Genomic DNA, 25,707 nt, shown 5'->3' with positions numbered 1-25,707 from the left:
TGTGATGTTTGTCTTTCTCTGTTTGACTTTTTTCACTTAACACCCTAAAGGTCCATCCATGTTGTGGCACATGCGATGATTTTTTCTCTTTTTGCTGAGGAGGATTTGCCCTGAGCTGACAAGTGTTCCCAATCTTTCTCTTTTTATACGTGGGCTTCCACCACAGCATGGCTACTGACAGATGAGTGGTGTAACTTCACACCTAGGAACCAAATCCCGGCCACTAAAATGGAGCGTGCCAAACTTAACCACTGGGCAACTGGGGCTGGTCTGATTTAGTCATTTTTATGGGTGAGTAGTATTCCATTGTATATATATATATACCACATCTTCTTTATCCATTCATCAATTGATGGGCACTTGGGTTGCTTTCATGTCTTGGCTATTGTGAATAATGTTGCAATGAACATAGGGGTGCATAAGTCTCTTTGAATTGTTGATTTTAAGTTCTTTGGATAAATACCCAGTAGTTGGATAGCTGGATCATGTGGTATTTCTATTTTTAATTTTTTGAGAAATCTCCATACTGTTTTCCATAGAGGCTGCACAAGTTTGCATTCCCACCAGGAGTATATGAGGGTTCCCTTTTTCCCACATCCTCTCCAACATTTTTTATTTTTTGTCTTGGTGATTATAGACATTCTAACAGGTGTAAGGAGGTATGTCACTGTAACTTTGATTTGCATTTCCCTAATGATTAGCAAAGTTGAACATCTTTTCATGTGCCTGTTGGCAATGAGTGTATCTTCTTTGGAAAAATGTCTGTTCATATCCTCTGCCCATATTTTGATTGGATTGTCTGTTGTATTGTTGTTGAGTTCTTTGAGTTCTTTACATATTTTGGAGATTAACCCCTTGTCAAATATATGATTTGCAAATATTTCTCCCAGTTGGTGGGTTGTCTTTTCATTTTGTTCATGGTTTCCTTTGCCTTGCAGAAGCTTTTTAGTTTGATGTAGTCCCATTTGTTTACTTTTTCTTTTATTTCCCATACCTGGGTAGACACAGTATTTGAAAAGATTCTGCTAAGACCAATGTCAAACAGTGTACTGCCTATAGTTTCTTCTAAGAGTTTTATGGTTTCAGGCCTTACATTCAAGTCTTTAATCCACTTTGACTTAATTTTTGTCTATGGTGTAAGATAGTGGTCTACTTTCATTGTTTTGCCCATGAATGACCAGTTTTCCAAACACCATTTATTGAAGAGACTTCCCTTTCTGCATCGTATGTTCTTGGTTTGTTTGTCCAAGATTAGCTGTCCATATATGTGTGGGTTTGTCTCCCGGCTTTCAATTCTGTTACATTGAACTGTGTGTCTGTTTTAATTACTATAGCTTTGTAGCGTATTTTGAAGTCAGGGATTGTGATGCCTCCAGCTTTGTTGTTTTTTCTCAGGATTGTTTTTGTTATTCAGGGTTTTTTGTTGTTTGTATCAATTTTAGGATTCTTTGTTCTAGTTCTGAGAAGAATGTCATTGGGATTCTGATTGGGATTGCATTGAATCTGTAGATTGCTTTAGGTAATATAGACATTTTAACTATGTTTATCCTTCCAACCCATGTGCATGGAATATCTTTCCATTTCTTTATGTCATCTTCAATTTCTTTCAATAATGCCTTATAGTTTTCAATGTATAGGTCTTTCATATCTTTGGTTAAATTTACTCCTAGATATTTTATTGTTTTTGTTGTGATTGTAAATGGGATTATATTCTTGAGTTTTCTTTCTGCTAGTTTGTTATTGGAGTATATAAATGAAACTGATTTTTGTAAGTTGACTTTGCACCCTGCAACTTTGCTGTAGTTGTTGATTATTTCTAAAGGTTTCCCAATGGATTCTTTAGGATTTTCTGTATATAGGGTCATGTCATCTGCAAACAGTGAGAGTTCCACTTCTTCCTTTCCAATTTGGATTCCTTTTATTTCTTTTTCTTGCCTAATTGCTCTGGCTAAACCTTCCAGTACTATGTTCAGTAAGAGTGGTGAGAGTGGGCACCCTTGTCTTTGTTCCTGTTCTCAGAGGGATGGCTTTTAGTTTTTCACCACTGAGGATGAGGTTGGCTTTGGGTTTGTCATATAAAGCCTTTATTATGTTGAGGTTCTTTCCTTCTATATTCATTTTATTGAGAGTTTTTTTTTATCATACATGGATGTTGAATCTTGTCAAATGCTTTCTCTGCATCTGTTGAGATGATCATGTGATTTTTATTCCTCATTTTGTTAACATGGTGTATCACATTGATTGATTTGCAGATGTTGAACCATCCCTAGATCCCCGGTATAAATCCCACTTGATCATAGTGTATGATCCTTTTAATGTATTGCTGTATTCAGTTTGCCAATATTTTGTTGAGGATTTTTTCATCTAAGTTCATCAGCAATATTGGCCTGTAATTTTCCTTCTTTGTGTCGTCCTTGTCTGGTTTTGGTATCAGCGTGATGTTGGCCTCATAGAATGAGTTAGGGAGTGTTCCATCTTCTTCATTTTTTTGGAATAGTTTGAGAAGGATAGGTATTAAATATTTTTTAAATGTTTGGTAGAATTCTTCAGATAAGCCATCTGGTCCAGGACTTTGGTTTTTTATTATTGTTTCAATCTCTTTATTTGTGGTTGGTCTATCTACATTTTCTATTTCTTCTTGATTCAGTTTTGGGAGGTTGTATGAGTCTAAGAATTTATCCATTTCTTCTAGGTTATGCCATTTATTGGCATATAGTTTTTCATAATATTCTTTTATAATCCTTTGTATTTCTGTGGTGTCTGTTGTAATTTCTTCTCTTTCATTCCTAACTTTATTTATTTGAGCCTTCTCTCTTTTTTTCTTAGTGAGTCTGGCTAAGGGTTTGTCAATTTTGTTTATCTTCCCAAAGAACCAGCTCTTAGTTTCATTGATTCTTTCTACTGTTTTTTATGGTTTCTTTTTCATTTATTTCTGCTCTAATTTTTATTATTTCCCTCCTTTTGCTGACTTTCAGCTTTGTTTGTTCTTCTTTTTCTATTTTTGTTAGCTGTAGTTTAAGATTACTTATTTGAGATTTTTCTTATTTGTTGAGGTGGACCTGTATTGCTATGAATTTCCCCCTTAGAACTGCTTTTCCTGCATCACGAGAGTTGATATGACGTATTTTAATTTTCATTTGTCTCCAGATATTTTTTGATTTCTTCTTTGACTTCGTCAATCATCCAGTGGTTGTTCAGTAGCATGTTGTTTAGTCTCCACATATTTGTGAATTTCCCAGCTTTTTTCTTGTAGTTGATTTCTCGTTTCATAGCATTACAGTCAGAAAAGATGCTTGATATGATTTCAGTCTTTTTAAATTTATTGAAGCTTGCCGTGTTTCCCAACATATGGTCTATCTTTGAGGAGGTTCCATGTGCACTTGAGAAGAATGTGTATTCTGCTGTTTTTGTATGGAGTGTTTTATATATACACCTATTAAGTCCATCTGGTCTACTTTTTTGTTTAATTCCACTATTTCCTTATCAATTTTCTGTCTGGATGATCTACCCATTGACGTAAGTGGGCTGTTGAGGTCCCCTACTATCATTATATTGCTGTTAATTTCTCTCTTTATGTCTGATAATAGTTATTTTATGTACTTTAGCGCTCCTGTGTTAGGTGCATATATATTCATAAGTGTTGTGTCCTCTTGGCGGAATGTCCTTTTTTTCATTACATACTGTCCCTCTTTGCTTCTCATTGCCTTTTTTATCTTGAAGTTTGCTTTCTCTGATATAGGTTTCTTTTGTTTGCTATTTTCTTGGAGTATCATCTTTCATCCCTTCACTCTGACCTTTTGTTTGTCTTTAGAGCTGAGATGTGTTTCCTGGAGGCAGCACATTTTGGGGTCTTGTTTTTCAATCCATCCAGCAACAATGGAAAATTCAATCCATTTACATTTAGAGTGATTATTGATACATGAGTGCTTAATATTGCCATTTTATCTCTTGTTTTCTAATTGTTCTATATTTCCCTTGTTTCTCATCCCATGTATTACTGACTACCATTTCAGTTGGTGATTTTCTATGATGGTTTTCTCTTTATTTATCATTTGTATCTCTGTTCTGATTTTTTATTTAGTGGTTACCATGAGGTTTGCATAAAAGATCTTGTAGATGAGATAGTCCATTTTCTGATATCCTCTTATCTCCATTAGCGGGTTCCATCTCTTTTCTCTTCCACTTCTGAGTTATTGTTGTCACAAATTATTCCATTTTGTGTTGTGAGTTTGTTATTGAAATGAAGTGTTTATAGTTATTTTTGACTATGTATAGTTGTCTATATATAGTTGTCCTTCCTTTTATCTTTAATGTTGCAATTAAGTGTTTGCTGACCTGTTCTGATAGAGACTTGCAATTTTCTGATTTTGTCTGTCTATATCCTTGCTCAAGCCTTTGTAAACAAAGCCTTTTTGTTTCAGATATGAGAGTCTTCTTGATCATTTCTTGTGGAGGGATTCTTGTGGTGATGGACTCCCACAGCTTTTGTTTATCTCGGGAAGTTTTTATTTCTCCTTTGTATCTGAAGGATAATTTTGCTGAATAGAGTATTCTTGGCTGAAATTTGTTGTCTTTCAGTATTTTGAATATATCATTCCGCTCTCTCCTAGCCTGTAAGGTTTCTGCTGAGAAATTCACTGAAAGCCTGATAAGGATTCCTTTGTAGGTTCTTTTCTTGTGCCTTGCTGCCCTTAATATTTTCTCTTTGTCATTGACTTTTGCCAGTTTTACTATTATATGCCTTAGAGTAGGTCTTCTTTTGCACTGATGTAATTAGGAATTCTATTGGCTTCATTTACTTGTAATTCCAGTTACTTCCCCAGGTTTGGGAAGTTCTCAGCTATTATTTCTTTGAACAAGCTCTCTGGTCTTTTTTCCCTCTGGAAGACCCATAATCCTTATGTTGCATTTCCCAATTGAGTTGGATATTTCTTGGAGAATGTCTTCTTTTTTTAGTCTTACTTCTCTCTCCTCCTCCACCTGAAGCATTTCTATATTTCTGTCCTCTAAATTACTAATTCTGTTCTCCATGATGTCATCTTTGTTTTTTAAGGTTTCTGAATTGTTTTTATCTCATTTGTTGTGTTCTTCATCTCCAGCATTTCTGTTTGTTTTTTTCTTCTTTAGAGTTTCAATCTCTTTTGTGAAGAATTCCTTATGCTCATTAGTTTTATTCCTGAGTTCATTGAACTCTCTGTGTGATTTTCTTGTAACTCATTGAGTTTCTTATGAGAGCTATTTTGAATTCTCTGTCATTTACATTGTAAATATCTGTGACTTCAGGATTGGTTTCCAGAGACTTGTCATTTTCCTTCTGATCTGGAGTATTAATGTATTTCTTCATGATGTTGGATGAAGTGGACCTTTGCTGGAGCATAGTAGTAGTATCTGATTGCAGATTCCATCTGCCACCACTAGCAGGCCAGGAACTGTTTTTTCTTAACCCGTCATATCTGCTGGAAGTTGTGCTCATCCACTGAAAGTTTTGTTGATGAGGATCTCTGCATTTACCTGCTGACCACCACTGCTTGTGAGGTCACACATACAGGCCTAGTCACTCTGATGTGGATCTGCTGCCCTAGCTGACCAGTTGAGGTAGTGCACCAGGTTGGAGGGGAGGAGAGGGGTGCTTTCTTTCACTTGCAGAAGTCCACTCGACACTCACTGGCAGCCCACCTGTGCTGCTGGGCTTGGTGGGAACATCCACAAGGTGGCTGAGCCCCCTTGTTGTGGAGTGTTCCCATGGGCTGGGGTGCAACTCTGAAAGCAGAAGTGCTCCTGTGGAGGCCTGCCTGTTTCCCTGTCTTCTTTTAGTGTCACACACAGGCCACTGCATGAGGTCTTATGCCCTAGGTCACTGCCACTGGGGAGGAAGAGGAGACTTGCTCACCTCCTTCTACTGCTTCCTAGGGATCCAGTACCCCCACCTTCCAACATACGGCTTCATGGATCTCTCAGATGTCCTATTGTGCTGTGTGGATGTCCTCCCTTGTATCTTTTTGATCATATCTTAGTGGGGAAAGAGTAAGGGAACAGCTCACTACACCATGAGGCTGACATCCGGTATCTATGTGTTTGTTTGTTGTTGTTGTTTTTTTTTATCTTCAACATATGAGTAAAATACTATGACATTTGGCTTTCTCAATCTGACTTATTTCACTTAGCATAGTACCCCCAAGTTCCCTCCACATTGTCACAGATGTCAAGACTTCATCTTTTTTAATAGCTGAGTAGTATTCCATTGTAGATATATATCACATCTTCTTTATCCATTCATCCATTGATGGGAACTTAGGTTGTTTCCAAGTTGAAGGCATTTCTTGAAGAGTGCTGCTCAACTTGTTTGAAAGATATTGGCATTGCTGGAAGATGTCTATGGCCTACTGTCTTCCATGCTTATTTGGCCAAAGGATCCTCTCATTACATACCTTTATTAACAGCCCATGTAACCACTGTTCCTCCAGACATCGTCTGGGAAATGCTGAACTACAGCAATCACAAAGAAAAGGACATGTAGGAATACTCAGAAACAGTGAGGACTTTGGTAAGACAAGGTAAATTGACCACACATATCTCTTTTTCTTCTCCCAATGTGCCAGCAAAGGAATAAAAAAGATATAAACTCTCAAAGGCAGTAAAAGCCAACAGTGGGCAAAGGATTACAATGAATTCCCAGGAAAGGAGAAGTCCAGGGATGTGACAACGGCTTAGGAAAGTGGTGGGAGCTAAAGCCTAGATTCCTGAGAGAAGATACTGTGGGGAGGTGAGCTGATTTGCCCTTTGCACTCAGGGAGGCTCAGAACTGGGAGGCATAAGATATTGCTTTCAAACATAGTTGATTAGATGAGATACTGTTATGAATTGAATATTTATGTCTCCCCAAAATTCATATGTTGAAACCCTACCCCCCAATGTGATGGTACTAGGAAGTGGGGCCTTTGAGGAGCTAATTAGGATTAGATGAGGTCATGAGGATGGAGCTCTTATGAATGGGATTAGTGCCCTTATAAAAGTTTGGAGAGCTTTCTTTGTCTCTCGGCTCTCTGTCATGTGAGGATACAGCATGAAGTTAGCAGGTTGAAACCTGGAAGATAGCTCTCACCAGAACCCAATCATCCAGGTACCCTGATCTCAGACTTCCAGCCTCCAGAACTGTGAGAAGTAAATTTCTGTTGTTTATAAGCCACCCAGTCAATGGTGTTCTGTTTTAGCACTCTGAGCTGACTAATGTGCTATAATAGGGAAGTAGAAAGTCTACATGAAGAAAGGTTAGGTCCCTGGGCACACTCCCATCTCTCATGCCCTTCTCCTATCAAGAACGGAAGGGTCATTCTTTGGGGAAATTGAACTGGAGGGGCTCTGAATGCCAGGACATCAGACAAAGATGTAAAGGGTAGGGAATGGAGAAGAACACACTTGAAAACAAGGAGACTAAGTACACATGTTTATAATGTACGATGGCTTCCAATATCCCCTCCCCCACCCTGCTTCCAGAGTACTGGTAGCCAGGTTAATGTCTCCAGGGAGACATGCCTGCGTATATTGACATTTGGGGATTCTTCCCTTAAAAAGGCTGTACTGCCATTTTATTGTCTTAAAGTCCATTATTTTATTCTATCACCACTCATGCCCAGTGAATCCACATCAGGGTAAAATTACCTCACATTTATATCTGAATAACTGCTAAAACTTAGCAAGCATTTAACGAAAACCTCCATCAACAAAGACAAAAACAAAAACAGAAACAGAAAAACAGAAATAGTGACACTGAAGAAAACAGAGAAAATGCAGGAAACAGAAGAAAATGTAAACATCACACAAACAAACTTGCAATTTGTACACTTGCTATCACATCTATGAAAATAGATACATTACTATTAAGGAAATAAGACATACACCAAAAGCACAGGCAACAAAAGGGGGAAAAAAAGAGAAACTAGACTTTCTCAAAAGTGTTGTTCATCAACAAACACTATCAGAGAGTGAAAAAACAACCCACAGAATAGGAAAAAAATATTTGCAAATCATGTATCTGCTAAAGATTAATATCTGGAATATATAAAGAATTCTTAGAACTTAAAAACAACAAAAAATCAGATAATCCAGTTTAAAAATGGGTAAAGTACTTCAATAGGCATTTCCTCAAAGAAGATAAACAATTGGCCAATGAGCACATGCAAAGTTACCTAACATCACTGATGCGCATCAGGAAAATGCAAATCAAAACCACGTTGTGATAACATTTCACATCTGTTAGGATGGCTATTTATAAAAAAGAAAGAAAATAACAAGTTTTGGGGAGGCTATGGAGAAATCGGAACACTTGTCTATTTAGAAAAGTAAAATGGTACAGCCGCTGTGGAAAAAACTATAGCAATTCTCCCCCAAATTACACAGAATTACCATATAATCCAGCAATGCCACTTTATGGTAAATACTGCCCCCCCAACCCAAATTGAAAGCAGGGGTTTGAACATGTCTCTACACCAATGTTTACAGCAGCATTTGTGCAATAGCGAAAAGGTGGAAACCACCCCAAAGTCCACTGAAGATGAATGGACAGGCAAGGTGTGCTGTACACATACTAGGAATCCCTTAAAAAGGAATGAAATTCTGACACATGGATGAACCTTAAAAAAAATTATGCTAGGTGGTGTAAGCCAGGCGCAAAGGGATACTGTATGGCTCCACTTCTATGAGGCACCTAGAGCAGTCAAATTTATATAGAGAGAAAGTAGCAGGGTGGTTACCAGGAGCTGTTGGAGACAGCGTTGGGGGTAAATTGGGAGTTTTTTAATGGGTAGAGTTTTCGTAGGGAATGATGAAAAAGTTCTAGAAACAGATAGTGGTTGTGGTTGTACAACCTTGTGAATGTACTTAATGCAACTGAATTGCACTTTTAAAAATGGTTAAAATGGGGGCCAACATGGTGGTGAAGTGGTTAAGTTTGTGTGCTCCACTTTGGCAGCCTGGGGTTAGCAGCTTCAGATCTGGGCATGGACCTATACGCACCACTCATAAAGCCATGCTGTGGGGGCATCCCACATTCAAAATAGAGGAAGATGGGCACAGATGTTAGGTCAGGGACAATCTTTCTCAAGCAAAAAGAGAAAGATTGGCAACAGATGTTAGCTCAGGGCCAATCTTCCTCACCAAAAAACAAAAGAAAGTTAAAATGGAAAATGTTTATGTTACATGTATTTTGCCATAATTTTTAAAGAAGGTAATTATCAGAGAACAAGAAAGAAATCATGGAAATTAAAACTAGGATACCCCATCTTCCAATATTTTATAAGAAAAATTAGAATAGAAGATAAGGAAATATCTCAGGAAAGGATAAGGGACTGGCCCAGTGGTGCAGCAGTAAAGTTTGTTCCCTCCACTTCGCTGGCCCAGGGTTTGCCGGTTCAGATCCTGGGCATGGATCTACGCACCATTTATCAAGCCATGCTGTGGCAGCATCCCACATACAAAATGGAGGAAGATGGGCACAGATGTTAGCTTAGTGCCAATCTTCCTCAGTAAAAAGAGGAGGATTGGTGGGGGATGTTAGCTCAGGACTAATCTTCCTCAAGAAAAAGAAAAAAAAGGATAAAAAGACAAATGGAGAAAAAGAAATGAAGAACTAGAGAATTAAAGATCAAATCAGTAAGTTCAGTATTTGACTGACAGGAGTTCCAGAAACAGAAAATAGAGCAAATGGAATTCATAGAATTGTTAAATGGTTAATACAAGAAAATTTACCAGAACTAAAGGACAGGAGTATCGAGATTGAAAGGGCCTATGACGTGCTCAGAATAACACTGAGGCCTGAAGATAGGCCCACACAGATGCATCCTGGAACTTAGGATAGTGAAACGACGCTGAAAGATTACAGAAAACAGGTCCCAGCTGAAGGGTTGGGAATGAGAGCACTGCTGGATTTCTCAATGGCAGCATTGTGAGCCAGAAGACAGTGGATCAACGGCTTCAATACACCCAGGGAAAATGATTTCGTACCTAAGATTCTATGCCAGCCACACAAGCAGTAGGAGTATGCTGGTAACCTTGTTGCAGACTCCACTGAATTCTTGTAAGATTGTTTCCTATCGAGCAACTGCCTGCCCTGTAGGCCAGTCAGACTAAGAAAGAATCTTCACTAGCAAAAAATTTTAAAAGTGTTTTCAGTTCATCTGTTCTTTTTTTAATTTCAGTTTTATTGAGTATAATTGACATATTTCATTATAAGATATTTAAAGAGTCCGTGGTGGTGATTTGATGAATGTGCATGCTGTGGCATCTGCTCCTTAGGTCAGCATTAGACCATCCGGTAGAAGAGAAGCAATTCAGGGGAGTGACTCAGCTTCCTTTGGCCATTCCCTTGGTTGAGATTCCTGTGTCTTAGGCCTGTGACTCCCTATTTCTTGGTTTACTCCCTCATTTGGCAGGAGCACACCCTCCAACAGCTGCCAAGGGAAATGGAAAATCCGAGTCCGGACACATCAGCAAATGTCTTTATTCTCTACTTAAATTTACTGGACAGAATGTAATCTAAGAAGCAGAAGACCTGAAAGTAGAGGAGTCCAAGGATGACAGCTGCACAGTCGGGCAAGCTCAGAGGGACCCAGGCTACGTCCAAACAGGATGGAGAGCTGTGGATGGGGTGCATATTCATAAGTGTATGACAGAGGAAAATTTAGATTTACACCAGAATTATTGGAGTATCTGGCGAGAAACTGGGATACAAAGAAAACCAGGCAAATGAATTAAATGGAGTAACTGTTAACTCCAGGAAAAGAATTGTGTAGGAAGGAGAGTTGACCTGTGTGCTGATAGGCTCAGTAGTGAATGGTAGTTGCTTAATCATATGCACTGACTATTGACGGAGCCAAATTCTGCGGTCACCCGTGTCGGGAGGGTGGGGGAGGGCAACAGTGACATGGGAGCGAGGTAAGTTCTTATGGACCGTGATAGGATGTTAATGGTTAATGTCTAAAGTGGACAATCAGGAATTAGAAATATCAATATATTATTTAGAAATGTGACTGTAAATATTTGCAGGAACAGCCAAAAGAGCTAATTATAGTTAACTGTGGGGACCACGCCGAGATCATTGGGACTGAATGGGCAGAAGACTGCCTTTTAGAATGGTTTGATTTTTTTTTTTTTTTTGAGGAAGATTCGTCCTCAGCTAACTACTGCCAGTCCTCCTCTTTTTGCTGAGGAAGCCTGGCTCTGAGCTAACATCCGTGCCCATCTTCCTCTAGTTTATACGTGGGACGCCTACCACAGCATGGCTGCCAAGCAGTGCCATGTCCGCACCCGGGATCCGAACCAGTGAACCCCGGGCCGCCGAGAAGCAGAACGTGAGAACCTAACCGCTGCGCCACCGGGCCAGCCCCTAGAATGGTTTGATTTTTTTAAAAACCATGCATGATGCAAATATCTGTGTTTGATAAAAGCATGAATTAACCCAAGAGGGTATTCCCAATCTATTAAATTTTATGAAATAAAGAGTTCTTTGAAAGGTAAGGTTGTGGGTGATTTGCGTGTTAAAATCAGAGACACGAGTGTAGGATGAGCCTCCCAGCGGCTTCAGTGACTGCTGGTCGGGAGGGGACGCAGAGGGGCCCCGCGGTGCGCTGGTGACTCACAGCCTGGGAAAATGACAGTCCGCTCAGCAGTGCGTTTTGGGAATTTGACTGTTATAATATATAGTCTCTGTTATTCTCTATTCTCTCCCACTTTCACTCCTGATTTTGCGTGATCACAGGGGGCAGCTCTGACCGTTTTTTGGTGCCTGACTGTTGAGGGACCAAGCGCATTTCAAGGACGGCACCAGGTACCTCTTGAGGGCAGACACTTGGAATTATTGAATTAGATGCACGCTTATTGAATTCCTGCTATATTGAAGGCATGATCCTTGGGCTGGGGAAACAAATATGAGCCGGGCACCATCCCTGATGGCCAGGGAGAGAGGGACACACAGTTATAAACCATAGCCACAACATTATTAACCAAATGCCAAAGTTAGACATCTTAAATATTTTGATAGACAAATTGGAAAAAAATGAATTTTTAAAAACTGTGCTAGAGACACTGTCTCATCCTGGGTTCCTCAGAAAGCAGAGCCTGAGGCAGGGCTCACATGCATTCTTGCTCTCCTAGGGCAGCAATAAAGAAAAAGGGACAGGGACAGACATCTCCTGACAGACAGGTCCTGACAGACGGGTCTGTGAGTGTGTGGTGGGACAGCAAGATGTGTCCCTGATGGCTCTTGCCTCTCTTGTCCCTTATTTGTCAAGGTTTGCCCTCTGTGGGACACTACCCACTTCCACTAGCCTTTGAGCAAGGCTGTGAGATTCTACTCACTACAGGGAGCATGCTCAGAGTCTGGAGGTGTTGGAAGAAGCAGACCCTCCAGGGGGTCTGGTCAGGTGGGGCCAAGGAATGGGAGCTGCTGTTGGTCCTGCCTCAGCTCCCACCAGGGCCGGTGCAATGGAGCCCGGGAGAGGCCGAGGCATCTGGCAGTGGGAGGGGATGAGGCAATGGCCCTGGCGTCAGACTCTACACTGAGCTATCAGCTGGGGTTCAGGAGGTGGAGAGTGGACTAGACTAGAGGGGACAATAAGAACTGAGGCAGCACAATCAAGCATATTTCTCTTCCCACTCCCCAGCACCCCATCCTCTGAGAAGTAACCCCTGTAGACAACCGAGCCTGTAAATATCAGCAAATGTGACTGCTGGGCAGAAAGTGTGCTGCCACTTTTCTTCCTTTTGGTCTAAAAAAAGTGAAACAAAATCTCTCTCAGATCAGGGCAAATGGTCTTGACAGATGAGTTTACTGGAAAACTGTAAGCTCCCCGAGCCTTTTTCGCTGTAGTTACCTCTGTACCTGGCCCTCAGTAAATGTTGGCTGAATGGACCAGTGAATCAATACGTTCCCGTTGATTTATTAGATGAGCAGAACTTAGAAAAGAAAAAAAAATCACACCGTCTGGATTAGCTGTTCTCAAACCGTAGTGCGCACAAACATCACGCAGGGGAGTGTGTGAAAGATGAAGACCCTGGTTTCCAGGGAGAGAGGCTCCAATTCGGTTCATCTGGAGTGGAGACAGGAATTTGCATTTTTAAAATAGCATCTCAGGTGACCCTGGTCCAGGTGGTTTGCGGACCGAAATAAGAGAAACGTTGCTGAAAGTCTTTGTTAATTTGTGGCCCAATGGATTTGAACTAGAGAGAAAGATCAAGCTTTATGTTTACTAGCAACAAGGGCCACACCTAGAAGGTACAGCTGCAGATACCACACTTTCCTTCCTATCCACACGATGTTGGAGTGGCACCTTCTACAGAAAAAGGAACTTGGCCATGGTAACAAACAATCCGTAGAGGCGTGGAACAGAGACCTGTCAAAAAAGAGTGGCCTGAGAGGTGCCCAAAGTCCCATTTCACTGCCCCAAACCTTCCCCCCCACCCCATTCTACTGGATTTAATTCCACTAAGTATTTATTAGGCTCTTACTTTGTGCCAGGCTTATGCCCGGTTCTGGAGACGAAAGGTGTTTAAGACTTGGAGATCTTAAAAGCTTTCACTGTGTCTGTACTGCCTTTGGGTAAAAATGCAACTGCGTTCCCTGCGAATCCAGCGGGCAGACCACTCAACGTCTGGTGACGCAGGTGCGGGTTGGTAGAAGGAGTGAAGCTGGAACAACTGCTTTCGTTCACGGGCGTCAGTTACGGTGTCCTGGGAAACTGTGTTTCCTCACATCCCAGACTTGAGCAGCTCTGCTGTCTGGGTCCCTCAGTGGGAATGTGCAGCAGCTCTTGCCTGGAGGCGCCGAGGCCATGGGTCACTTTGACACAAGGAAGCAGCTTTGGTTTCCAAACCAGGCCCTAAGGGGTTTGGACACAGCATTCCACGCTTATCTTAACTTGGCAGCTTCCAAGGAAACAGGACCCCGAGTCCACTTCTTAGTATCGCTGGTGGCCAGAATGTGATGTTCCTACAGAAGCTAAAAACATAGTTTCTGATGAGACTTGGCCAAGGCTACATAAGCAGGGTGTCTCCCAAGGCAATACTGCCACATCTGCAGAGTGACGGGCAAACTCTCTCCTTTTGAGCGATGACCACTTTCCCACCGAATGACCTCTTTCCCAGGGGCCCCCTCAGCTGCACTGCATTCTTCCTCCTCCTGAACAAGGACTGCAGCACACCTCGTTTCTAAACTGCCTCTGCTTCATGGCAGCCTCCAATGCAGAGCCATTCCCCCTTCCCCAGTCGCTCTTAAAAATCATTCTCCACAAGCCCAAACCCTGTAATCAGCCACTCCCACTCCCTCTTAATGAGATGCCCCACAGGTCCTGTGGTGTTCCATCAGCCTTGCTGTAGCAAATTCATAAACCTTCATTTGTCTGGCTACAGATGTGTTCTTGGTGGTCTTTATCTGATGGTCTTTATCAAAGGTTAGGGGTAGGCAAAAATGGAATTCTTCCCCTCCGAGTGGCGCACTGGTAAATGTTTTACAACTAGATCTCTGAAAAGAAAGGAAAAGGAAAAAACCCTGATTTTATGCCAGTTTGTGTGGTGTAAATATGTCCACTCTGGTTGATTTCAAGTCATCGATAGGACTTGAGTGAGTCCGGAGTATTTCGGGAAGTCTGTACAACTGGGCCCCAGAACCCCACTGCCATCTCCTCACCCACTTCCTCAAGCAAGAAGAATTTTTCCTCCTTGGGTTTTCTGGAATTTGTTTCTCCATGGAGTAGCCTATGATCTTTTCTTTCCCTGAATTGTGTGAGGAATCTGCCACCTCACTGATGTATAAGTAAGTTCTAAGGAAAGTTATGACTGAAATAGAAACTCATTGACAGAGAACTTACAAATAGCAGGGCCGGCCCGGTGGCATAGTAGTTAGGTTCATGCACTCCACTTTGGTGTCCCGGGGTTCACTGGTTCAGGACCCAGGTCCAGACACACACACTGCTCACCAAGCCATGCAGTTGGTGGCATCCCACATACAAAATAGAGGAAGACTGGCACAGATGTTAGCTCAGTGATAATCTTCCTCAAGCAAAAAGAGGAAGATTGGCAACAGATGTTAGATCAGGGCCAATCTTCCTTACCAAAAAAAAAAAAAAAAATTGCAAATAGCAAGGAACCCAGAGTTTTAGAGACCAGTAAATACCTATCCATATAGTCACTGTCCATTGCTTCACTGAAGGTGGCTTCATGGCTAAGGCAGAGGCCAAATGATTTCATCCTGGAGAAGAGAAACACTCCCTCTTGGAAATCTACACCAGCTCATCTTGTTTTGGCCTGGACTTAATCTACAAAGCCTACAGTAAAACCTGCCATTTTTACCCTTCAAAGAAATTATCTTTGCGGAATACCCATGAAGTAATTATAGATAATATTCCACGATCTGGCAGCTACAAGTTCAGCCACTTGGCTGAGAAATGAATTCCCTATCTGCCACTACAAGACCTCATTATGTGCTGTACTGGTGAATTGATAATGAAAAGACTTAAAATGTGTCTGATAGCAAAGAAGCGCCTTTCTTAGCCTGACTGGCCTACAGAGTGGGGCCCTAGGGAACAGATGACTGAAGTCAATGCAAATTTCAAACAGGGTTGCTAGCGGCTTCTTATCATCTTCTTGGAACTCTGGGAATGTGGAAACTTGTAAAAAGCCAACAGACAAAGATGGAAATACCATAATTAAAGGAAACAAAGAGAACTTTTCAATTTGATGAAGAGAAAGAACATGGTTTAAGGCAAGGTGAGAAGGTTGATGTTATTACTTTTTTTTTTATTTTGAGGAACATTAGCTCTGAGCTAACATTCACTGCCAGTCTTCCCCTTTTTGCTGAGGAAGATTGGCCCTGAGCTAACATCTGTGCCCATCTTCCTCTATTCTATATGCAGGACGCCTGCCACGGCGTGGCTTGATAAGTGGTGTGTTGCTCCATGCCTGGGATCCGAACCAGCGAACCCCAGGTTGCCAAAGCAGAAGGTATGAACTTCATCGCTGTGTCCTGGGCTGGCCCTTAATATTATTTTGCTAAAAAGGCATAAGCCCTTTTGACAAGAGTACAAAGAAAGTAGATCTCACTTTAAGTCAATACTTTACTCAACAAATTTATGTAGTATCTTTCTTGTGCTGGGGATACCAAAATGAAGCTCACTGTCTACGAGGGAGAAAAGCATTTGAGCTAGTCCCTCACTTCTTTACTTGCAGTTCCAATCTTAGATCTTTTCCTGAAAGCTGCATGTCCTAGGTCCCCTTAGCAACTGGCCTTGAGCCACGTTTAAGGCACGGGAGCAGTGGCAGGAGATTGGAGGATGGGCGTCAGGGAAAGACCAGGATATCCGCCCCATCTCTCTCTGCTTTGGGTGGTGTCCCAGTGGTCACAGGTCCCATGGGCCAGATCTGGCCAGGTAGCCTTGGCTCCTGGGCTCTGATATCAGCTCCTTTAACCTTTGTTCCTTTAGCTCTAGCAGCCTAGTGAGCAGCTTCCTGGTGTAACTAAAATCTGATTGCCTTGTTGTCCCCTCTTTGGCTTATCAACTCTCTCAACACTTTTGTAACTAGTTTAATGCATTGAATTTGTCTTATTGAAGTACCTGGAATGAGGCTTTGTTTTATTTTCTGTAGGCTGATCAATACAGAAAGTAAACAAATAGAAAGTTAATGTGATACTGCTATAAAAAGTGTCTGTGCGAGGCACTATGGGGCCCTCTCTCACTTGTGGGGACCAGGAAGGCTTACACTGAAAGGGAAATTCAATTTGCAGCTCCAAAAATGAGTAGGAAGTTCCAAGGCAATCAAGTGAGGGGAGAAGCAGGAGGAGGGAGAGGGGGCAGATTGCAATCATTTGCAAAAAGCATGGCAATGTGGCAGAATATGAAGTTTTAGAGGACTGTCGAATAGTCAAAAACCACCGAAGGATGGGTCAGGGACAAAACGAGTAGCCTACTCGGAGGTTAACTATTCAGATTCTAGTTTCTGTGACTACACATGTCACTACTGCCTCAGAAGCCTTAAGTTCCCCAGGACTCAGACGCAGGGAGGACTCACCTGGAAATAGCTGAAAAGATTAGGACTGTGTCCTCCCACTCACTCTACCAACGCAAAGGACTATTTGCCTTGTCAGCAACCATTGAAACTGTGTACTCACATATGACACCTCTGCTACCTAAAGGCTCTAAACTGCAAGGCACTTTGTTGTTGCAAATCGGATGGTGGCCGTCTGGAGAATCCCCTTCTTGCTTGCCTCCATCCTGCTGGGAGGTGGAGCGGCAGGGAGACTTCCTAAGTCACTGATAAACGAACGGGAGGAACCCAGGGCTTCGAAATGGCCCAGAACATATCTTAATTTTTTGCTTTGCTTGTAACACAAATGTGTCTAGAATTTAATCATCACCCCCTCCTCAAAACATGCACATACACAAGACAACAGTGGCCTTTCTGCTGGGGGGTCGAAGCTTCCAGTTTGGGAAACAGGCATTGAAGACTGCCCCCCACACCATTCTGATTGAAGCAGAGGATTTGCTTGCCTTCAAGGAGGATATTAACCTTTCTATGCTGCAATGCATCTTTCTTTAGAAGCAGAGCATATTTCAAAGATGCTTCCTGTTCACTCATCACTCAATGCTCTCCCATGAAATGGAGAGAGTTCAGTTACTTGCCCAAGAGCCTCCCGTAGATTCTCATCAAGACCAGGGATGCAGGCAGGTCTCTTTATTTTCGGTAGGGACACTTTCTGCCATTCCACAGTCTGTCAGCATGGCCACTCTTGTAAGTTTACACACTATAATATTCCATTAAAAACACAAAAGCTGCCCAGGGTGGCCCTTGTTTCTCTCTTGGGCTAAGTTTAGGAGACAGTGTTCAGAGAGAGATGTTCAACCCAGGTTAACGCCTGCAGGGCTTTCCTTTCTCACCACCAACCACCTGACCTCAGAGAGAAATGCCCTCCTGACCCCTGCTGGCTATGATGGCATATACACCGAGTGTAGAGAACTATTTCAGAGCTGATGTCAGGACACTCTCCAAAACACTCTCCAACTGTGATTGGACAAGAAGATTAAACATAGGAAAGGTTGACTCAGTTCTGATTAAACAGGCTGGAAAGACAGAAACAAATAATCACCCTGCATGCAGCAATAATGGAGCAACAAAGTAAATATTAAGGGAGAGGGCTGCTATCAATATTTAACTAGCAGATTAATGTACAGAGGATGCACCTTGGAGAATACGAGGGGGACCAGAGAGGCAAAAATGGCTCAATTATGATGCATCGTCATAGTCAGGGAAGAGGAAAGGGTTGCCTGCATTGTTTAACCTGAGGTTAAGAACGCCCAACAGAGGCAATCAAGGGTGATTAACCAAAGAGATGACGATGAGGGATAATGCCAGGCTCATTAGCATAAATAATTTGTTGAAAGAAGAGAATAGGGAACAAGCTGTAAATTCTTGTCAAGAGTTCTTGCCTAAGATTCCTGTACATCTGTGTGCCCCTTACTGATCATGCTCTTAGGCTTTGTGGTCCTTTATTTGCTCAACTACGACAAAGGATCTTAAGGACCACTTCACATCTTGGGGCAACGTTTCCAACATAACATCCCTGGCTGTTCCTCTTTCGTTCATGCAACCACATACATGTCTTAGTCTGTTACTATCTAACCATTTCTCAGAATAGGGCTATTATCAAAGTGTTGCACACAAAACATTTTTCTGTGGGTCCATAAGTGTGGAGAATTATGAATTAAAGATGAAAGTGTATGTCAGCATATCAAAGCGGCTGTGACTCTTCAAGAAAGATGTCGTTGTATATAGCATTTCCCAAAAACATTAGTCCACAGAGTCCTTCTCTTCGAAGTATTTTAAATAACCAAGATCCCTTAGGAGACTTTTGGTGACAGGCTTTTCCCTCTCGTTTGCCTTCTTCATTCAGCCTACTAATTTCAGTTCCTGTGTTCCTTCTGCAACATTTTGTGCCTCCTTCCTTCTTGTTTGGAGTGAGATAGCCACAAGCTGGTTTTCTGAGAGTCTTCGTAGCAGGGAAGTGAAAATGCCCCGCAGCATCGTCTAGAGCTCCGGCCCTCCCGTGTGTGAGGTGACTGCATACTCCTGAGTCTGCCCTACAGCAGCGATACAAGAATGGACTTTGTCCTTACGAGTTCGAACAGCATGCAGACACCTTGACACCTAGTAAATGAAAATCATTGGTCCTCAACAGGAAATGACAAATTTTAATCCCATGGGGACTGCATCAGAATATGTTCTGATACAATTTCTCTAAGAGCCAATGAAATGTGGACCTCTAAGATTCCAGGAACTCCTGTGATCACCTGTCCATGATTTAATATTACAAGATCCCCAAATCTTCCTCCTGGTTCCCCCTGAAATCCTGTTCTCCACTCCATCCTGTGCCTCACTAACAACTCCTCCAGGAGCTGCGCAGAAACAGGCATGATTAGTCCTTGAGACGGTGTAGGGCAGAAGGCAACTGAAACAAATGGTGGTGAACTTCAGGGGTCAGGTTTCTCTAGAAGGGACTGTGGTTCATTCCCACCTTGGCCACTAGGTATCTGGATGAACTTGGTCAGCTGGTTGCGACCTTTGTGCTTTCTCTGTTAAAAAGGGATTATAGCATCCACATGAGGTTGTTAGGAAGTGAGTTTGAAAAGTAAACAAAAGCCACAGAAACGTTAAGCCCATAAAAGAATTGAAAAGTGATGGCCAAAGACAGGAGTAGGATTTTAAAAGTTTTTCTTATTTCAAGGTTAATATATTGATTCTTTCACTGATGGTGAAAGGCACTGGTGTAGGTAAAATCCTTTTATGATAACCCTAGAGTCTGGCACATTTTCAGGTGGAAATTAACGGAGGACGTGGCTGTGAGTTACTCTTAATCAAGTTGTCTATTTTCAGATGGAAATGGGTGACAGTCTGATTGCAGTTATGGGAAAGTGGACGCCAAGGCACCTTCACTGTTCCCTGTGTCTTTTTTTTAAATTGAGGTCACATTGATTTACAACATTGTATAATTTCAGATGTACATCATTATATTTCTCCTTCTGTATCAGTTGCATCGTGTTCACCACCAAAAGTCTAGCTTCCATCCGTCACATTACAAATGTCCCCCTTTACCCCTTTCTCCCTCCCCCCACCCCTTCCTCTCTGGTAGCCACCAATCTGCTCTCTGTATCTTTGTGTTTGTTTATCTTGCAGTTAGGAGTGAAATCACACAATAATTGTTTTTCTCCGTCAGACTTATTTCACTTAGCGTAATACCCTCAAGGTCCATCCATGTTTTTCCTGTGTCTGGTAGCTGTTTGCTGACCCTGGCTTTGGGACAGAGGCCAGGGGGCTTTGAGGAGGAGCCCCTCCTGCCCAGGGAGAGTGGGAATTAGGTAAAAACAGTTCACGCTGGGAGAGCACCAGGGAGAGGCCAATGATGGCTATCAGTCAGAGGCCTAAGACCGTGCCTGCCTTAGAAAATCCTTCAGTGCAGGGCTAGTACAAGACAAAGAAAGCTGACATTTCTGAGCATCAAAAAATGGGAGGAGTTTTCAGTTGGGGGCCTGAAATGTCAGCAAAACAGGGATTAAGGGTCTCTGCTTAGGGGAGGCATAGCTGGCTTGGGGCGGCCTACCACAGGACCCTGGAGTTGGACTGCTTATCTCTGAACTCTGCCTCCACATGCTCGCTGGGCCGTCTTTGTCATATTCCTTAAGCTCCTTGTGCCTCAGTTTCATACTTTGTAAATGAGGATGAGATGATAACAATGATATCTAACCCATAAAATTGTTGTAAGGATTAGATAATACATGCATTCGAAGTGCTTAAAATGCTCTTAAATATCAATAATAATATCAATACTAAATAGATATCAGTGATTATCAGGGTTCAAATAGGGAAGGAGCAAAGCATGGAAAATGCAAGGAGGACGAGAATATGTTCTCACATGCCTTGGTAGCCTTGGAGCAGCCTGGGGTGCTGTGCTAAGCAGCCAGGGCCTTTCTGAGAAGAGAAGCCCATTGGAAGTTCTCACTGTTGGACATCGCTTCTTAAGGACTTTCAAGAAACGTATCCTACACAATTCTGTTTTGAATCATTTGACCTGATGTGGCTTCTCTGCCAGCTGTCTACTACCCCATCCCCAGCACACACACACTTTACTCCGAAACCTTAAATAAAATTCTGCTATAAGTAGTAGCCTGTGTTCATGGTTACTTGGGGGAAGCAAAAAAGTGATGAAAGGTTTTGTGCTCCCTACTTAGGTGGGTGTTGTGTGACACGGAGAGAAGAGATTTTTCCTAACAGATATTCTAGTCTTTTTCTCTTAACTCTACACCCCCCATTAACCTACTGCTACCAAATTAATCTTTCTAATCGATCTAAGTAATTCTTCTGCCAAAATCTCAAATGTCTCTCCACCGGAACAGATGAAAGTGATTTTTAGCAGTGGAAGAGGTGTTCAAGATCATCGAATTTGTTCTGTCCTTGCACCGAAGGAGATTCTGGGATCTGGGGAGTTTACAGATTGCCCCAATGTTGCAACAGTGGCAGAGGCAGAATTCGTACCAGCTCCTCTGACTTCAAGTCTAGAATTTTTTAAAGAAAAGAAATTATTGCACAGTTTTCTGGATGTTTTAGACATATCCCCAATTTAGTCTTCACAACCAGTCTTTGAATCAAATACTATTATCTTCATTTTTATGAAGTAAAGTGTTTATGAGTAAATTTCATTTTGATGAGTAAACTGAGGCTCAGCAAAGTTAAGTAACTTGAATAAAGTTACACAATGAGTGAACAATTAAATTCATACTTTCCTCTAGGGCTGTTAAATTTCAAAGCCCGTGTCACATCTTCTCCATCATCCTATCATTCATATTTCCCTACACATCTACAAATCACTTGAGGACATAAACGAGATCTTATATATCTTTTTGTCACATGACACCTTGTGCAAGTAGGTGCTTAAAAAATACTATGGAGAAAGGAAGGAAGGAGGGAAAGAAGGAAGGGAAGAAGGAGAGAAGGAAGGAAGGGAGCAAAAGAGGATTTAGATAAATACTCAGGTCTCCTGAGGTCAAAGCCATTGTCCCTTCCACTATACTAAATGCTATCTTGAATATTATTGATCAGAATGTGAAGTACAAGCCTAGATTGAATTTTTTGATGTACTTCTGGTTTCCATCCTTCTTTTGCGTGAGAAAATATGACTATATTGATTTAAAATAATCTGTGTTGGTTTGCAAGTTAGCATGAGTTATGAAGAATTAATGCAAAGTTTAACAAAGAAATTTATTTCCACTGCTTAAATAGAAGTGTAAGAACTTAAAAATAAGATTTGTACAATGCAGATCATTCAAGATATCTATTGCTAACTAGGTGGGAGAATTGACTGACTTGATTGAAATGTCACTATATAAATATTAATATTTTGCATGGTTTTACTTTAACGATCACTTATTTATTTCAGAAGTGAAATGGAATCATCTGAATTTCTTTAAGATCTATAGCACTCTAGCTTATTTAAATAATAGATGGTTGTGTTTGTAGCTTTTTGCACTCATGGTTCCTGCCCAGCTTACTGCCGAAAATGGGTTAAAGGGGCTTAATGGCAGCGTTTGACACACGTACTCTCAAAATCTGCTCCCCAGAGCTTGGAGTAAAGTGACTACCACACAGTGTGACAGATTGGCTGTTCTGCATTAGGAGGTGCACTTTACCTTGTGGTTTCAGAATAAGAATACTTTGCACTTGCAGATGTCTGTCTGTGGATCTGTATTTTATGAACATCTGCTCCGTCTCCCTGCCCCCCTGGGACTGACGAATGGCTCCCAGGCTGAGCAGGCACATTATGTGTTGGCACAGCTCTGTGCTTGGGCTACTCCACAGAGAGATTTCACTGAATTCAAGAGGAATTCTGAGCGTGATGGGAAAATTGGACCTAGTAATAATATTTCCTTTTTAAAAGCTCCTTTTCTAAGGTGCTCAACTGTAAAGTGCTCTGCCTTTGTATTTTCCCATAAGCTAAAAAGTATAAATGCAGGAACTTAGAACCAGGCGTTCTCAGCTAGAGTGACTTTGTGGGGCAACGTCGCCAGGTGAAGGAACAAATGATGCCACTTTAAAGATGACCCTGAAAGCCCAAAATGCTGCAGGGCCTTCACAGTGGAGTGAGGTTGACTGGTGTTGTGCCCTCTTTTGACCTGTATGAGAGCCCCAAGTGTCTGTCAGCCACAGGCTCCCAAGCGCACTGGTGGAGAGCGGGTGCCATGTTTCTGGGCTCTCATGTAGAGAAACACAGCCCACTCCATTCCGACCCACTGACCAGAGCATCTCCTATCTAGAGTGAGTCCCTTCTAGGGTGGCTTCCAAAACAGACATGTCCCTGAGGCCTTTAGCATTTGGGTGTTTTATAAGCATTTGTCACTTTCTTGGGATTGACAAAGGTCAAATCATGTTTGTCCAAACATAACCATCTAGACTGCACCCCATGGTACCTGATAATCTCATGGATTACAGAAGTTTCCAGTTATTCACTTGCCCATGTGTTTCTCAACTCACTGAGCTCCTACTTTGCGCCAGGCTGTTCCTATTCTTTGACCCACCAGTTGATTCCTGACTGTGTGGACTGACAACCTACTGGTTTGAAAAAACTCATCTTCCCATTGGGACTTGTTTTAGAAATGAGTATACGGCAATTTGTTTTTGGTTTTCCTGCCTCCTCCCCCTTTGTGGAATCTTTTTTCCCTCCTTGATCTTTCTTCCATATCCAAGCTGGCTTACCTCAGGGCTGTTTCTTCTTCCTGGCTTGGACAGCTCACCATGTTCCTGGGCTCCTTCCTCTCCAGCATGTGTCCTTGGTCTGATCTGTCTTCTTAGAGGCATCTTTTCCTTCAGTGATAATGGGTAAAACAAGGGTAATGAGATAAACTAAATCCTACGAATGTGTGCACTAGCCAGTACATTATCTTGTAGAAATACAAATGACTTAGGAGGAAAACTGACACGTGGAATTTAATCTTACAGTAATGCTTTTAAAGACGTTACTTTTAAAATACAATTTATTTTTAATTTAAAAAATAACAAATATTAATTTGAATTTTGTTTTAAAATTCTCTTGTGTTCCCACCCTCAGGGGGTGAGAAATTTTAGGCAGCCTGGGAGGGTCTCACCTTGCTTCTTAGGTGCTGCCGTGGGGTGTACAGAGCCCAGAGACCTTTTTTCCATTTCCAATCTGAGCGAATTTCAATTCTATGAGTCCTTGCCCCCCAAATCTTTTCCCTCTCCTCACTCACTGTAAGGTACTTAATGCTAATTTTTCAATGGATTACTGTCTTTGTAAAGTTGCCTTCACTGCTGTCGTCTAGCAAAAATGCTGGAGGCAAGGAACTACAAAGCTGGCTGCCTCTCGAAATGAGGGGAAAACGAAAAAGAGGGTAAAACAAGCACATGTACTGTTCATTCAATTGCCCAGCACATCAGCTTTTTTCATCAGTCAGATACCAGTTTCTTTCTTTTCTTATTGTAGATTTTAAAAAATACAGAAAAATACAGCTTAAAGAAAATTAACTCTCATTTGGGGCTGCCTGGTGGTTAGTGGTTAAGTTCATGTGCTCTGCTTCGGCTGCCTGGGGCTTGCAGGTTGGGATCCCAGGCACAGACCTGGCACCGCTCATCAAGCCACATATAAAGCAGAGGAAGATGGGCACGGGTGTTAGCTCAGGGTCAGTCTTCCTAAAAAAAAATTAATAATAACACATTAATATTCCTACTATGAGAGCAATAAAGATATAATATAGATTGATAAATGCATGGAAAGATAGAATTATTTTTGTATAAATGGGATTATATTATAGATGCAATTTTAGTAAAAATATTGAATTTAATTTTACTTAAAGATAATAGGAAAAAATTAAAGGATATGTTGAACTTTGAAAAATGATTCTTTACTGTTAGCAATGTTAATTCTAAAAGATCACTTTATGTTCAACAAAGGAGTTTGGGGAAAATTTCCAGGAGTTAGAGTTGTTTAAAAAAACAAACAGTTGTTTTATTCTAAAACAACATAGAGTGAATCCCAGCTCTGAAAAGAGAGAGCATTAGCAATCTCTTCCTTTCTCTTGCGTCACTATTCCCACATTTTGATATATATTACTAATTTTACATTATTCAAAATATTATTAAATTTGCAATATTTTATTATTTCAGCTATCGATTTTACATTATTAATAGCTGTTATTAATATATTATTAATTTTATTATTACTTTTACACTATTCCAATTTACAGCATTCACATTCTGTCGCATGTCTTTGATCCCCATGTAGCTTTTACTTTTTACCATTTTCTTTGTTCTTGGCTTCCTTATTTTCAGTTCATCTCTGAATTATCTAAATTTGAGTGTCCAGTAGCTCTTTCAATAGTAGCTCATGGGTACAGTAGTTCCAGAGTTTTCTCGTTTTTAAGGATGTCTACCTGTTTCCTTTGGTTTTGAATAACACCCTGGATTGGTAGAGTTTTCTTGGCGTCCCATGTTCTCATTCTTTGGAGCTTTGCAGACTTTGCCCCACTGTTTTGAGGGGTGCTTTGTATGTTACTCTGGAAAAGACTGAAGCCAGACTGATTGTTTTCCTTTTTTCTTAGTAATTTCCCTTTATTGCTTGGACACCTGAAACATTCATAATAGTCCTGTAGTCCAACAGCCTAA

The 25,707-nt window shown here is 41.4% G+C and overlaps 2 long non-coding RNA genes across 2 annotated transcripts in view; both read right to left on the bottom strand.

Moving 5' to 3' along the window:
- The window catches only part of LOC138921463 (uncharacterized), a 28,483-nt gene extending 4,591 nt beyond the window's left edge, over positions 1–23,892 (bottom strand). The window contains exon 1 of the long non-coding RNA XR_011434053.1: positions 23,785–23,892. This is a non-coding gene — a long non-coding RNA (uncharacterized lncRNA). The remainder of the gene's footprint in view (positions 1–23,784) is intronic.
- Positions 12,795–14,512, bottom strand: LOC138921462 (uncharacterized). Its single transcript, XR_011434052.1, has 2 exons — positions 13,501–14,512; positions 12,795–13,385 (listed from the first exon to the last, which is right to left on the bottom strand). It is a non-coding gene; the product is annotated as an uncharacterized lncRNA (long non-coding RNA).
- Positions 23,893–25,707: the final 1,815 nt, after the last annotated feature.

This window comes from Equus caballus, chromosome 29 (genome assembly GCF_041296265.1).
Source record: "Equus caballus isolate H_3958 breed thoroughbred chromosome 29, TB-T2T, whole genome shotgun sequence".
NCBI lineage: Eukaryota > Metazoa > Chordata > Mammalia > Perissodactyla > Equidae > Equus > Equus caballus.
The sequence above is the reverse complement of the archived record's forward strand: the minus strand, read 5'-3'. Positions and strand labels throughout refer to the sequence as shown.